Source organism: Peromyscus maniculatus, chromosome 1 (assembly GCF_049852395.1).
Source record: "Peromyscus maniculatus bairdii isolate BWxNUB_F1_BW_parent chromosome 1, HU_Pman_BW_mat_3.1, whole genome shotgun sequence".
NCBI classification, from domain to species: domain Eukaryota; kingdom Metazoa; phylum Chordata; class Mammalia; order Rodentia; family Cricetidae; genus Peromyscus; species Peromyscus maniculatus.
The window spans coordinates 15,018,289-15,032,549 of record NC_134852.1 but is presented as its reverse complement, the minus strand read 5'-3'; the positions used below and the strand labels follow the sequence as shown (position 1 = coordinate 15,032,549).

Below are 14,261 nucleotides of genomic sequence, written 5' to 3'. Positions count from 1 at the left end.
TCTAATTCAGAAATGACCTAGAGGTCTTTAGTAAGTGCCAAGGGCTTGAGTGGACCAATAAAGGGGCAGCAGAAAGGGACTGAAGGACTTATTGTTTTGGTTATTATTTTTTTTAAATAGAAAGTCTTTTATTTATTCTTTGATAATTTCATACAAGGAAACAATGAACCTTGGCCACATGCATACCAACTCTCCCTTCCCACTCTGCCAGGCACCCCAAAACATCATCCCTCCTCACCCCTTTGTGTCCTCCTGCCGCAGGATTTAACCCTTTTTGAGTCTCCCCACCCACTCTCAATCCACTCTGCCCTTGACAAGAAGCCTTCCTCCCCCCCCCCCACCACCACTCCGCAGGGTACTCAACCTTGCTAGCAACCAGAGAAGGTCACCATGGAAACCACTTGTAGGGAGGAAGGAGTGGGTGGTCAAGCAGGGTGAGGATAGGGCAGCGGGAGCTTCAGAGATTGAAATATTTCATGCACCAAGATGTGGTTGCAAAAACCGGATCTAGATGCGGATCAGGGTAATGGGGGATAAACATTTATCATTTGTCATTAGACTGGATGCACAGAGTGTCACATCACAAACATCTGTGTCTGCATCTCTGTTCCACATCCATATCTATCTAGCTATACATACATTATATCTATTTTTAAATATTTACCTTAATTGATGCGTATGTGAGTGGTGTGCCACACGGCAAATGAAAACCGTAAGACCACGTTTGTTAATGGGAACACCAGGCAGATAGATTAGGACAAACCAGGGAAAACTCTGCCCTAGGTTTGGGATGCTTTCAAGTAACACTCGCAGCTTTGGGGCCAGTGGAAGCTAGGGTTCTGTTACATGATGCGTTCCAAAGACTTTACCTGATAGTTGAAAGGATGGCAATGGAGGTAGGCAGTGAGTGGCTATTAAGAGAATTAAGATGGTCCAAAATAATTTCAGCTGTGTATCTGCAGCATTCCAGCTCTCTCCAACCACAAAGCTGTGGCCTGTCCACCAGCCTTTCCCCTAGGAACTCCAGTTTTATACCATTCCCATTGCACTAGGAAGAGAATCCAGGGCCCGAGGCAGGCTAAGCACATTCTGAACCCCAACATTGTATTCCAGGCCCCACAACTGCTCATTAACTCAGGCAGACTGAAATCTCCTCGGTTTTTGTTTGTTGGTTTTGGTTTTGGTTTTGGTTTTGAAGACAGGGTTTCTCCATGTAGCCCTGGCTGTCCTGGAACTCACTCTTGTAGACCAGGCTGGCCACAAACTCACAGAGATCTGCCTGCCTCTGCCTCCTGAGTGATCATATTTTAAAGGTGTGCACTACCATGCCAGACCATACCGTGTGTGTGTGTGTGTGTGTGTGTGTGTGTGTGTCTGTCTGTCTGTCTGTCTGTCTGTCTGTCTGTCTGTCTGTCTGTCTTTGTGTGGAAGCCCAAGGCTGATGTTGGGTATTATCCTCCACCATTCTGCTACCTTATGCAATAAAGCAAGGTCTGTCAATCAACTCCAGAGTGTGAAGACATGACTGGTTTTGCTAGCTCCTCGCTGTGGTGATCTGGAATTACAAGTGAGCTGCCATGCTCACCCAGCATTTACATGTGTTCTGGGGATCCAGATTCTGGTCCCCATGCCCTCATGGCAAGTGATTTAACTGCTGAACCACTTTCCCAAACCTCCTTCTATCTTTTTAAGTGCAGCTACTGAATATTCAAAATTACACTCACAGTGTACATTTGTGTACTGATTACATTTCATCACAGGCTTCTAAAGACATTTTCCTATCTCTTATATATTTGCTTTATGCATCTCTGGGTCATGGTGAAGATTCTATGAACAATAGTAAGGACTTGTTTGCTGTTAAAAATATTTATGTATTTTTCCTGTGTGTGCATGGGCATGGTATATGTGGCCACGTCATATGTGTGCATGCGTGTGTGTGTGTGTGTGTGTGTGTGTGTGTAGTGGGTAGCCATTCCAGCTTTGATCTGGAAGTTCCAACCCCCATTGAGGCTTTGACAACTGTCACGCCTACGAGGCGGGGGCCAAGGGAGGCGCCGAGAGACCTGAGATCTGGATGGGCCAGCGTGCTCTCTTTTCCTGGACCCTAGATGGTGGAGGTTGACCGAGCAGAGCTCCAGAGAACACCGCTGGACTTCGATATACCTTCCCCAGACCCCACGACCTACCTATCCCTTTTTTGTAAGTTACCCACTAAATAAATCTTCCTTTTAACTACGAGGAGTGGCCTTAATTTCACCAATACGTGTGTGTGTGTGTGTGTGTGTGTGTGTGTGTGTGTGTGTGTGTGGTCAGCAGACATCTCTCGGGAGTCAGTCCTCACCCTCCACTATTCCAGGGATCAAACTCAGATTATCAGGTGCCCAAAGTAAGTGCTTTTACACTTTGAGCCACGTCTTTGGCCCTTGTCTGTGATGGTTACCCAGCATTCCCAGTATCTAGAATAATTGAAGACACGTACGTAATAGGATGCTTTTCAATTTCTGGTGGGTTGACATCATGATAACCCCATCATGTGTCCCAAACATTTTACATTGAAAATGTGCATTTAAGGGTCTGGAGAGAGGGGCTGGAGAGTTGGCTCGGTGGTTAAGTGTGGTGATATATTGCGTGCGTATCCTAATAAACTTGCCTGGGGATCAGAGGACAGAGTCAGCCACTAGATTAGACATAGAGGTCAGGCAGTGGTAGCACACACCTTTAATCCTATCACTGGGAGGCAGGGATCAGTCTGGATCTCTGCAAGTTCAAGGCCACACTGGAAACTGGAAAGCAGGTAGTGGTAGCACACACCTTTAATCCCAGGAAGTGATGTCTGGGCAGAGAAGGTTATATAAGGGGTGAGAAAACAGGAACTCACTCTCTTTAGGCTGAGGATTTCTTAGAGGTAAGAACTCGTAGCTGGCTGTTCTGCTTCTCTGATCTTTCAGCTTTTACCCTGATATCTGGCTCTGGGTTTTTTAATTAAAAGACCATCTAAGATTCGAACAATAGTTAAGAGCACTGGCTGTTTTTCTAGAGGACCTAATTTTTAATTAAAAGACCATCTAAGATTCGAACAATAGTTAAGAGCACTGGCTGTTTTTTTAGAGGACCTAGGTTCAATTCTTAGTACCCACATAGCAGCCCACAACTGTCTGTGACTTCAGTTCTAGGGGATTCACCACCCTCGCTCAGACATACATGCAGGCAGAACACCAATGCACATAAAAAATAAATAAATAAAGTTTAAAAAAGAGAGAGTCTGGAGAGAGCTGGGAGGTGGCAATGTAAGCCTTTAATCCCAGTACTCCCAGAGGCAGAGGCAGGCAGACCTCTGAGCTTGAGGCCAACCTGGTCTACAGAGCCAGTTCCAGGATAGCCAGGGCTACACAGAGAAACCCTGTCTTGAAAAACCACAAAAAGGAACCAGAGAGATGACTCAGAGGTTAAGAGCGCCGGCTGCTCTTCCAGAGGTCCTGAGTTCAATTCCCAGCACCGACATGGAGGCTCACAGCCATCTGTAATGAGATCTGGTGCCCTCTTCTGGTGTGCAGGGATACATGCAGACAGAACACTGTATGCATAATAAATAAACCTTTAAAAAAGAGAGAGAGAGAGTCTGGAGAGATGGCCTAATGGGAAAGAGCACTTGCTGTGTAAGAATGGCCCCAGGACACATGTAAAAAGCTGAAGGGGGTCCCCACTTGTCTGTAACCCCAGCACTGGGGGGCAGAGACAGGAGGATTGCTGAGGCTTGCTGGTCAGGCAGCCTAGACAAAAACCAGCAAGCTCCAGGCTGAGCAAGACACTCTGTCTCAAAAGAACGGAGCAGAGAGCGACACACGGGAGAGCCAACGCCCCGCCACCTCTGGCCTCCGTGCCTGCATAGGCACACGTATACGCTGCTCCTCCCCACACGAGAAATCAGGTGAATACAGCTAACCTGTTCAACCTTTCTCATGCTAGTCCACATGCTCAGAACACTTCATCATCCTGCAGCTCCGCAGAACTCCCCTCTCAGGAAGCCGATTTTATAACAAGGTGCCGAATGCCTTGTGCATGCACTTCGTAGACAGGCTAGCTAGTGAAGGTACAAAATTCGGCGTCAAAAAAAAAAAAGTGTTGGTGGTCTGGGGTTGGGTAGCTGGGTGGTAGAATATCTTCCCAGCATGCACAAAATCCTAGGCCCCTTCCTCAAAACACCCCCCCCCCCAACGCACACACACATTGTTACACCCTATCTGTTCCTTCTCACTTAGTTGTATGACTGAGCGGGAATTTTAACTCACTGCCATAGCCTAGCATTGCCAGAACATCATGGTGCATATTAACAGCCACTAAAAAAAAAAAAAAAACAAAGTCAAAATTCTAAGTATCATTACTACAGAAATGTGTAGCGTTTATGTCATAGCGAAGAAAAACACATTTACAGCTGGGCCTGCAGAGCTAGCTCAGCTTACTCGAAAGACCTACGGAGAGAGATACCTAAGAACATTTATGTGCTGCTCTTGCAGAGGATTTGGTTTGGTTCCCAGCACTAGGAGTCGTCTTCCAGCTGCTTCTAACTCCAGCTTCAGGGTATCTAGTGCCCTCATCTGGCCTCTGTGGATACTGCACCGATGTGATACACTTAAATACATACGGGCAAGCACTCACATACATAAAACAAAATAAATACATCTTAGAAAGAATTTTTTTAAAAAAAATTTTCGAGACAGGGTTTCTCTGTGCAGCCCTGACTGTCTGGAACTCACTCTGTAGACCAGGCTGACCTCAAACTCACCGAGATCCTCCTGCCTCTGCCTCCTGAGTGCTGGGACTAAAGGCGTGCGCCACCACTACACAGCTAGAAATTTTTAAAAACTTAAAGTTAACTCATCAGTTGAGAAACACCTGCGTATTTTTCTTTTGTGTGTGTACCTATGCGTCTTCATATGTGCATGGATATGCTCATGCGTGTAGAAGCCAGATGGCAACTTGGAGTGTTTGTTTTTGTCTTCCGTTGTTTGGGATAGGGTTGCTTATTTGCTACTGCATACACTAGGCTAGCTGACCCACGAACTCCTGGGGATTCTCCTGCCTCTGCCTCCAGTCTCACAGTAGAAGCACCAGGATGATAGAAACATGCTAGTGTGCCCAGTTTTATGTGGATTCTGGAGATCCAAACCCAGGTCTTGTGGGGCAAACAAGCACTTTATCCACAGAGTCATTTCTTTTTTTCATTTTTTCTTTTTTTGGTTTTTCGAGACAGAGTTTCTCTGTGTAGTTTCGGTGCCTGTTCTGGAACTCACTCTGTAGCCCAGGCTGGCCTCGAACTCACAGAGATCCGCCTGGCTCTGCCTTCCGAGGGCTGGGATTAAAGGCGTGCGCCACCACCACCCGGCCAGAGTCATTTCTCCGGTGCACACACACATATTTTAACGGCTACTTGAAGAATCAAGTATTGGTGCTGGGTAGAGGGCAGAGCCTTAAAAGTCAACAAGGGACAGAGGAAAATGCCTCTCTCCTCACGGTTCATCTGGGGAGTGAGACGTGGACAAGGAGTCTCTTTTCTCCTATTGTTCATACACGCGCCTCTCCCTCCCACTATGCCAGGACTTCACCTGATTTGCTAACTTTGGGTCCTGGCAGACAGCAGGGTGTTAGAGTTGAACTCTGCAATTGTCCAAGAGAACAGTTGAGATGTAAATTTGGTGAAAGTATAGGCTTAGAGACTCTTGGCTTCCTAACAGAATCCCTGCTATATTAATGTTTTCCTTCCTCCTCCTTATAAAGTCCCTGATATCTACTTGAAGGACCTCTGGCATGCCACACCATGTCTTATCTTTTGGAAAATAATATATTATTTTCCAAAGAATGTAACACTGCCAGATACTCATACATAGTAAATCTATGTATACATGTATTATGAGAGAGAATATACACACATATGTTTGTGCACATCTATCTACCTGCATCTACTTCTGTATCTACAATTACATGCAGATCTGTATTTATATTATAGCTATATCTATTTCAGATCAGAAACCCAGGTAGGGGAGCAGCAAACCCATGATTTCCCCCAAGCTCAGCTTCTCTGGCATCCATTACTCTGCTTTGGTCCTTAGGAGCATCCTCTGGTATTAGCAATGCAGGAAGGCTCTGCCAGTTGCTATGGCAACTGAAGCTGATAGGGATGAGGCTGAGAGATACGGGGGATAGAACTTTCCAGACTATATTGTGTGTTAGAATCCCAATCAGCCATACCAATAATTCCCAGTAGTATTTTGGTTTGGGGAATAATAGACAAAAATGTGAGGTCATGGATCAGCGGGTTTTTGTTTTTGTTTTCTGATTCTCTGTTTTCTTTTCTAAAAATGGAGAACATATATCTCTGGATTATGGCAAGGATTATAATAGGTGCTGCTTGCAAATCACTTAACCCTATACCTGTCGTAGTATGGCCAGAATAAGTAAAAAAGTGTTTTCCAGACTGCATAGACACTAGAATGGGATGGGGGGCAGTTATTAGTCAGGGTTCAGTAAGAGACCTGATAGGAAAAAAAAAACATACCAAGAGGGACTTTATCTGATTGGTTACACAGTACAACCTGGACAGTCTACAATGACTGTCTGCAAACAGGAGGCTGGATGCCTCAGCTGGCCTAATCCAGTCCCGAGGGCCTGCAGGATTCCTGGAGAGCCCCGGGTCTTCAGTCCACATTGGAAGGGCACAGAACCTGGATTATGGTATCAGTGCAGGGTTGAAGGTAACGAAAGTAGTGACGAGGCTAGACCAACTTGCCAACAATGTAGACAAGCTCAACAGCAAACCCAAAGGCATGAGGCAGAAAGCCACGCTTCCCCCCGGGACCTCCCTCGTATCTGGCTGCCATGGAAGGTGATGGGTCTTCCTAATTTAAATGACCTGATCAAGAAAATCTCCCACATGTGTGCTCAGCATCTTGCCTCTCTGTTGACTCCAGATTCCCTCAGAGCGACAGCTAAGATTATCATCCCTCACGGAGGGATGAGAATGAAAATGCAGATTCCCAGGCTGCTCTCCAGACCAGAGAAGCCATAACGCCCACCCCGCCTTTGCCCTCCACCTAACAGCCTGCTTTATTTTATTTTTTTTTTTTTGCTACACAAGCTGTCCTGTGGTCTGAAGTTCCCTCATCTCCCTGTCTCTGTCTTTCTCCCTGGCTCTCTGTTTCTGTGTCTATCTCTGCCTGTCTGCCTGTCTGTCTGATTGCTTCCTGCTCACTGCAGAATGAAGTCATAGCATCAGGATGAAGATTTTTCTCTTGGTCTCCCTGTATTCCTAGTTCATTGCAATGCTTGGCACACAGTAGGTATTTTATGTGTATAGTCACACCTCGGGATCCATGAAGGATCTGTTCTAAGATTCCTGAGTATGCTTAAATCCACACACACTCAAGTCCCTCATATAAAATGGCAGTGTTGGCATGTAACTTCTACACACACTTCTTTATTCCATTTATTTATTGTATCTGTATGTGTATGTGTATGTGTACTGTCTGTTGGGGGGGTGGAGGATGTGCATGTGCCATGGGACACACATGGAGGTCAGAGGACAGCTCTCAGGAGTTTCTTCTCTCCTCCCATGATATTGAGACCTGGAGAATGAACTCAGTTTATGAGGCTTGGAAGCAAGTGCCTTGAGTTATCAAGTCTACTTGTCACCCGCATATATATATTGTCAGCTCTACATTAAGTCTAATACCTAATACCATGCCAGTGCTGTGAAGTAGTAATTACACTGTGTAGGGGAAATTCTGAGTTCTCAAAATAATCTGTGCTTTCAGTCCAGATGTGATACTTAGTTGTTTTTGTTTGCTTGTTTGTTTATGGAGGCAGGGTATCACTCTGTAGTCCTAATTGGCCTTGAACTTGCTCTGTAGACAAGGCTGGTTTTGAACTCACAGCGATTTGCTTGTCTCTGCCTCCCTGGGGTTAAAGGTGTGAGCTACTACTATATCTGGCTTCTGAATGTTTTTGAGGCAAACCTACTTGAGTCTGCAGGGATGGAGTCTATGGCTTGAGAGGTAGAGTGGGATGGGAAAGTGACAGAGTCTGTGGGGAGGACACAACATGGACGAGCAACGGCTGGGTAAGGTGCAGGAAGCTGAGACCCAGAATTCAGAATTCAAGCAGGAGGGGCGCTTCTTTGTTTATACCAGCGGGTCTCAACCTCCCTAATACTGCTGCCCTTTAATACCGTTCCTCATATTGTAGCAACGCCCTTGAGCATAAAATTATTTTCATTGTCGCTTCATAATGGTAATCTTGCCATTGTTATGAATTGTAATGCAAGTATTTTTGGAGATAGAGGTTTTATCAGAGGGTTTGCGGCCCACAGGTTGAGAAACAGTAGTCTACACCCAGAGCCCTTGCAAAGCACCCATGAAGTGGGAAGAGAAATCTGAGCCAGTGTAACTGACTGGATGAAGGACCTTGCTCCAGTGTTCCCGAACACGGGGAAGGGCAAAGCAAACATCTCCCGTTCAGATGTCCATGAGGCCCCCTGAAATGCTGTAGGTTATATAATTTGGAATACCCAGCATGTCCATACAGACATTTTCAGTTGCATCTGTTTATGTGTGTGCATGCTCGCAAATGACATGGCACAGGCGTGGAGGACAGAGGACAACTTCTGTGTGTCAGTTCTCTGCTTCCATCATGTGGGTCCTGGGATCTTGGTCAGCAGGCTGGGTGGTGAGCGCCTTTACCAATGGGGCCATCTTGCCTCATCCTCAACCTCTCTGTCTCTGTCTCTGTCTCTGTCTCTGTCTCTCTCTCTCTCCTTCCTTCTTTCTTTTCTTTCTTTCTCTCTCTCTCTCTCTTTCTTTCTCTCTGATGCAGGGTCTCAGGCTATGTAGCTGAGGATGACTGTGAATTCCTGATCTCCCTGCTTCTCCGTGGCTAGTCTTGGGATCACAGGTGTGTGCTGCCATTCATGACTTGGGCAGCGTTAACAACTGAACCCAGGGCTTCATGCCTGCTATCATACTAGTACTGATTGCCGTGTGTAATTTTGTGTGGTCACCTCATGTACGAAGCAAGCGTCTTTACCGAGACATTGTGGGATTTCCCTTCATCCACACTGTGTCCCTATGACAATACCAGCAGCTGGGAAAAAAACATAAATTAATATAACTGGGCTGGCGTGATGGCATGGCAGGTAAAGGTGCTTGCCACCAAGGCTACTGAACTGAGTTTGGTCCCCATGGTAGAAGGAGAGAACTGATTCCCACAAGTTGTCTTCTGACTCCCATATGCTTTCTATGGTGCATTAAATACATACATATACGAATAATATATATAATGTATATATACACACACATAAAAACTAGTATTACTGTCTTCACCAGCCATGGTGACACATTACTGTCGTCCTAGTACAAAGAAAGCTGTAGCAGGAAAATTGCCATGTGTTTGAGGCCAGCGTGGGCCATTATAGCAAGACCCTGTCTCGGTAATAAGAACGAAATTATTTCTGTTATTTGCTCATAGTTATTGAGTGTATGGGGACAGATAATTGGCCTAATCATGAATGGATAAAGAGAAGAACAAATAGCATTGATGTCGCTGGTGTTTTGAGGCAGCTTGAGATTTCTGCCTGGGATGGCGGCGACCCCACACAGACCTTTCCTCTCCCTGCCTTTCTGCAGAGGCCTCATCTGATGATTCATTTTAATTATATAAAAGTCTGAGGCAGGAGTCTCGGGCTCTGTCTCCTTCAGAGCTCTCATCTGGCCATCTCTGTTTCTATGGAAACCACAGGCAGACAGAGAAGAGGAGGGGGCTGCCACAGGACCAGGGAGAGGAGCAGAGCCTGGAGTATTGTAGGCTCTGCACTTAGATTTGTATGTGCACAAGTGTGTGTGTGTGTGGTGTGTGTGTGTGTGTGTGTGTGTGTGTGTGTGTGTGTGTGTCTGTGTCTGTGTCTGTGTCTGTGTGTGGGAGGGGGTGCCAGCCTGGATTCCCAGTGGGGAGTCTGCAAAGGTTTGAGCGTACTGAACCAAGGATCCAGAGGCCAGCGGTTTGCACTCCTCTGAACGTCTCATCTGTTACGCAGCGGAGGCTTGAAGTCTGTGGGGTTTGAGGGGGCACCCAAATAAAGCTCTCCAGCATATGGCTGCAGCCTGGCTGGTTATGGTGGCCTCTAATCTGTCCTCACCCCGGAAATTGTGGCTTGTTCAACCTATGGATCCTGGCTTATACCTCAGTAACATGTTCCTGGGGCCAGCAAGAGGGCTCCGCATGTAAAGGCACTTGCCACCAAGACTGACAGCCAGAGTTCAATCTCTAGGACCCACATAGTGGAAGGAGAGAACCAACTCCTGTGACTTGTCCCTTGAGTTTCACGTGTATATTATGGTATGCTCACACGCGTGTGTGCGTGCACACACACACACTAAACATACTCTTTTTATTTTTAAAGAAAAAAAGGTGTTATGTTTATAGGACCTTCTATGCTTGTTTCATCCATCCCAGTCGTATCCTGAACATCATTTCCCTCAAATTACTAGACTGTGCTTTAACTCACGTTTGTTTGTTTGTATACAATCCCTCACACTTGCTCAATGTAAGTGAATTTCTGTGTGCATATGGAAGCTACCTTATTCATCTCAACAATATGTGGCACATAGTAGGCCCTCGATATAGATAGCCTGGATGGGAGCAAGAAAGGAAGGGGGCAGAGGGGAGGCTTGGTGCTGTGTAGCCACAGTGGGCTCAAGTTGTTACACTGGGGAGCCAACGGCCAGCAGAGGGCACCCGTGCTCATTCTTAAACCCGCAAATGGGAAAGAAAGTGATTGGCAGCAGCAGAGAAGCCAAGAACTTTGTGACTGGAGATTCTGTCTCTTTCCCGTGGGAGAGGACAGGGGGACAGTCTGGGGTCTAATCTCTTGCGTGTTGTGTCTCGTCTCCTTGGGGGAGTCAGAAATAAAGGTTCCCACACTAGCAGGCTTGAAAGCAAACCTCCTTCCACTCTGCCCAGGTCCTCCAGGATCGTGAAGCCAGCCAGCTGTCTGCTGTTTTTCCAGGCTTGGGATCCCATACAACCTCCATGGGCTTCCCTTGCCACCCAATGTCAATGGCAGCCAGAGCCACCATGCTTGGACACAAGTTGGAACTGACTGTTGTCAACTGGGTCTCTCTTCCACACCTGGGGCAAAATCCAGGCTACTGACTAAGGCCTTGGGTGTGTCTGTCTCCCAGTCCTGCAGGCTCCTACCAAACTACAGGCTCCGTTCACAGCTTCCTGGCTTTCCCCCCAACTCTGGGATTGTGAAAGCCCAGTTGAGTGTCTCACAATCTCATACACTGAAGACTTAATGCTCAGTGCCCCCGGATGCGTTTGAAAAGGGGATGTTTATTTATTTTATTTAAAATGTCCCCATTTATTTATGTGTGTGTGTGAAAATGTCAGGGCCTGAATGTGCCATGGTGTGCATGTGAAAGTCAGAGGACAATCTGAGGGAGTCTGTTCTCTTCCACCACAAGGTGTAGATGGAACTTGGGTGGGCAGGCTTGGTGGCGAGTGCCGATCTCGCTGGCCCGGATTTCTTGCCAAGACAAGGTCTTGCAATGTGGCTCGAAGAGGCCTTGAAATCACGGCAGTTCTCTTGCTTCAGCCTTCTGAATGCTGGAATTGCAAGCATGACCACCACCATTGCCATGCCCAGCTGTCAACAGTCTCCTTTTGTTTTAGCAACGCAGGAGGCTGAGCCTAAGGCCTCGCTCACTAGTGGATTCCAGGTAAGAGCTCTATGGCTGAACGGTGGTGTTGTCTCCAACCCTGGAGACAGGGGCTTCAAAACAAACAAACAAGCAAGCATACATTTGTTTATTTATGCATTTGTGTGTGTGTGTGTGTGTGTGTGTGTGTGTGTGTGTGTGTGTTGCTTCAGGCATGGCACAGCGTAGGTGTGGCTGGTCAGAAGGAAACTTAGGAGAGTTAGTTTTCTGTTTCTACCACGTGGGTCCTGGGTCACTGAGCTTGGGTCGGTCGTCAGACTTGGCAACAAGTGCCTTTGTCTGCTGAGCCATTTTGCCAGCCCTGAGATAGAGCCGTGATAGAGGTGATTAAGGTAAATTGGGAGGGCTGGTCATTCATGCTTATTGCCGTGTTATTTACAATGGCTAAATTATAGAACTAATTTAGCTGTCCATTAGCAGATGAATGGATAAGGAACGTGTGGCGCGCAGGCGGCCTGTGCCTGCACTCTGCCCCCCACAGCGAAGTATTCTTCGGTCACAAAGCAGAATAAAATTGTATCATTTGCAGGAAAATAGCTGGAGCTCATCACGTTAAACAAATAAGCCTGACTCAGAAAGACAAATATTATATGTTCTCTCTCAGACGTGGAAGGAAATCTCATCATGTTGAAGACAGTAGACGGAGAAAAGAGATCGCCAGGAGGGACTGGGGACTGGGGCCGTGATGGAAGAACATGAACAACACACAATGGCACATGTATGAACATGGAACGAAACCTAGGCTTTTATTTATTTCATTCTTTGGGGGGGATAAGATCTCATCTTGTAGCCCGGACTGTCCTGAGGTATCTTATCTAAGATGTCCTTAAACCCATGATGATCTTTCTTGCTTCAGCCTCCTGGGTTCTGAAGTTACAGGCAAGATCTACTACGTGAAATCTATGATTTCGTACGCCAAGTTAAAAATAAAATGACTGAGAGCTGGAGGGATTGAGAGCTCAGTGGTTAAGGGTGCCTGCTGCTTTTTCTCTTTTCTTTCTTCTTTTTCTTTCTTTTTCTTTCTTTTTCTTTCTTTGTTTTTTCAAGACAAGGGTTCTCTGTCTAGCTTTTGGAGCCTGTCCTGGATCTCACTTTGTAGCCCAGGCTGGCCTTAAACTCACAGAGATCCGCCTGCCTCTGCCTCCCGAGTGCTGGGATTAAAAGTGTGCGCCACTACCGCCCGGCCAACACTTGGCTATTTTCTATACTCTGGTGTGTCCTCAACTTCAATGTCAAAATCGTCCCCTTCACAGATGGAGAACAAAGTCCTATTTCTAAACTGTGAATACAACCACCCTATTCTCCTGTTTTTAAAAATTAACTTAAGATTTTTCATTTTATGCATAGGGGTGCCTTGCCTGCGTGTGTGTCTGAGCACCACGTGTGTGCCTGGTGCTCACAGAGGTTGGAAGAAGGTGTCAGGTCCCCTGGACTGAAGTCACGGGTAGTTGCGGGTGCTAGAAACTGGACCTGGGTCCCCTGGAAGAGCAGCCAATGCTCTTAACTACTGAGTCATCTCTCCAACTCACTTGAAAGGTTTTTTAAAAATCACACTTCCTCATTTGTGTGTGTACGTGTCATGGTGAATGTATAGAGGTCAGAGGTTTAATGCGGGGAGTCGCTTCTCTCTTTCCACTCACTATGCATGCTCTGGAGATGTAATTCAGGTCACCAGGCTTGGAGGCCAGTGCCTTTGCTGCTGAGCCATCTTGTGAGCCCTGTTTTTTATTTGTTGTATTTTTGTGTGTTTATGTAAAGCTCCCCCACCCCGTGTGTGTGTCTGTGTGTGTGTGTCTGTGTGTGTGTGTGTCTGTGTCTGTCTGTCTGTCTGTCTACGAATGCACATGTTCCCTGGCATGCATGAAGAGATTAGAGAGCAATTTTGTTTTGTCTCTAATATATATTTTACTGATTTCTTGGGAATTTTGTAGGACACATTTTGACCATATCACCTCCTCCCCCAATTCCTCCCAGATCCAGCCTTCCTTCCTTACCCACCCAACTTTGTGTCCTTCTTTATTTTTAAACCCATCAAGTCCATTTTGTGCATATTTGTACCAAATATTCTTAGAGAAGGGAGGTGGGCATCGAGGCCCACTGCTAGTTAAAGAGCTATTGGCAATTAATATTCGCTGGGAGAGGGACAGTCGGTTAGACTGAGAAGCGTAGCCCCTGGTAAGCCCACCACTTTCCAGTGGAAGGACAGTTTCGGGGACTCAGTTCTCTCCTTCCTCTGTAGAACCCGGGGATCAAACTCAGGTCACAGGCTTGCACAGCAAGCGTTTTTATCTCGGAGCCATCTTGCTGGCGCTTATTCCCTTATTGCAAAACCTCGCTGTCTTCTAGAAAGAAAGTTGAAAGATGTAAATCTCGATAAATTCCCATCACACCCAGGGCTATGAATGCTTATCAGCTTCGTGCAAAGAAAATGAAATATTGATAAACTTGTGATTACATCTTGGGCTCCTGCGGCTGCAGGCTCTCTCCCGTGAG

The 14,261-nt window shown here is 46.5% G+C and overlaps 1 protein-coding gene across 3 annotated transcripts in view; it reads right to left on the bottom strand.

The window, feature by feature from the left end:
• The window catches only part of LOC102918017 (ubiquitin carboxyl-terminal hydrolase 29-like), a 228,616-nt gene that overhangs the window by 37,362 nt on the left and 176,993 nt on the right, over positions 1–14,261 (bottom strand). The window lies entirely within an intron of this gene.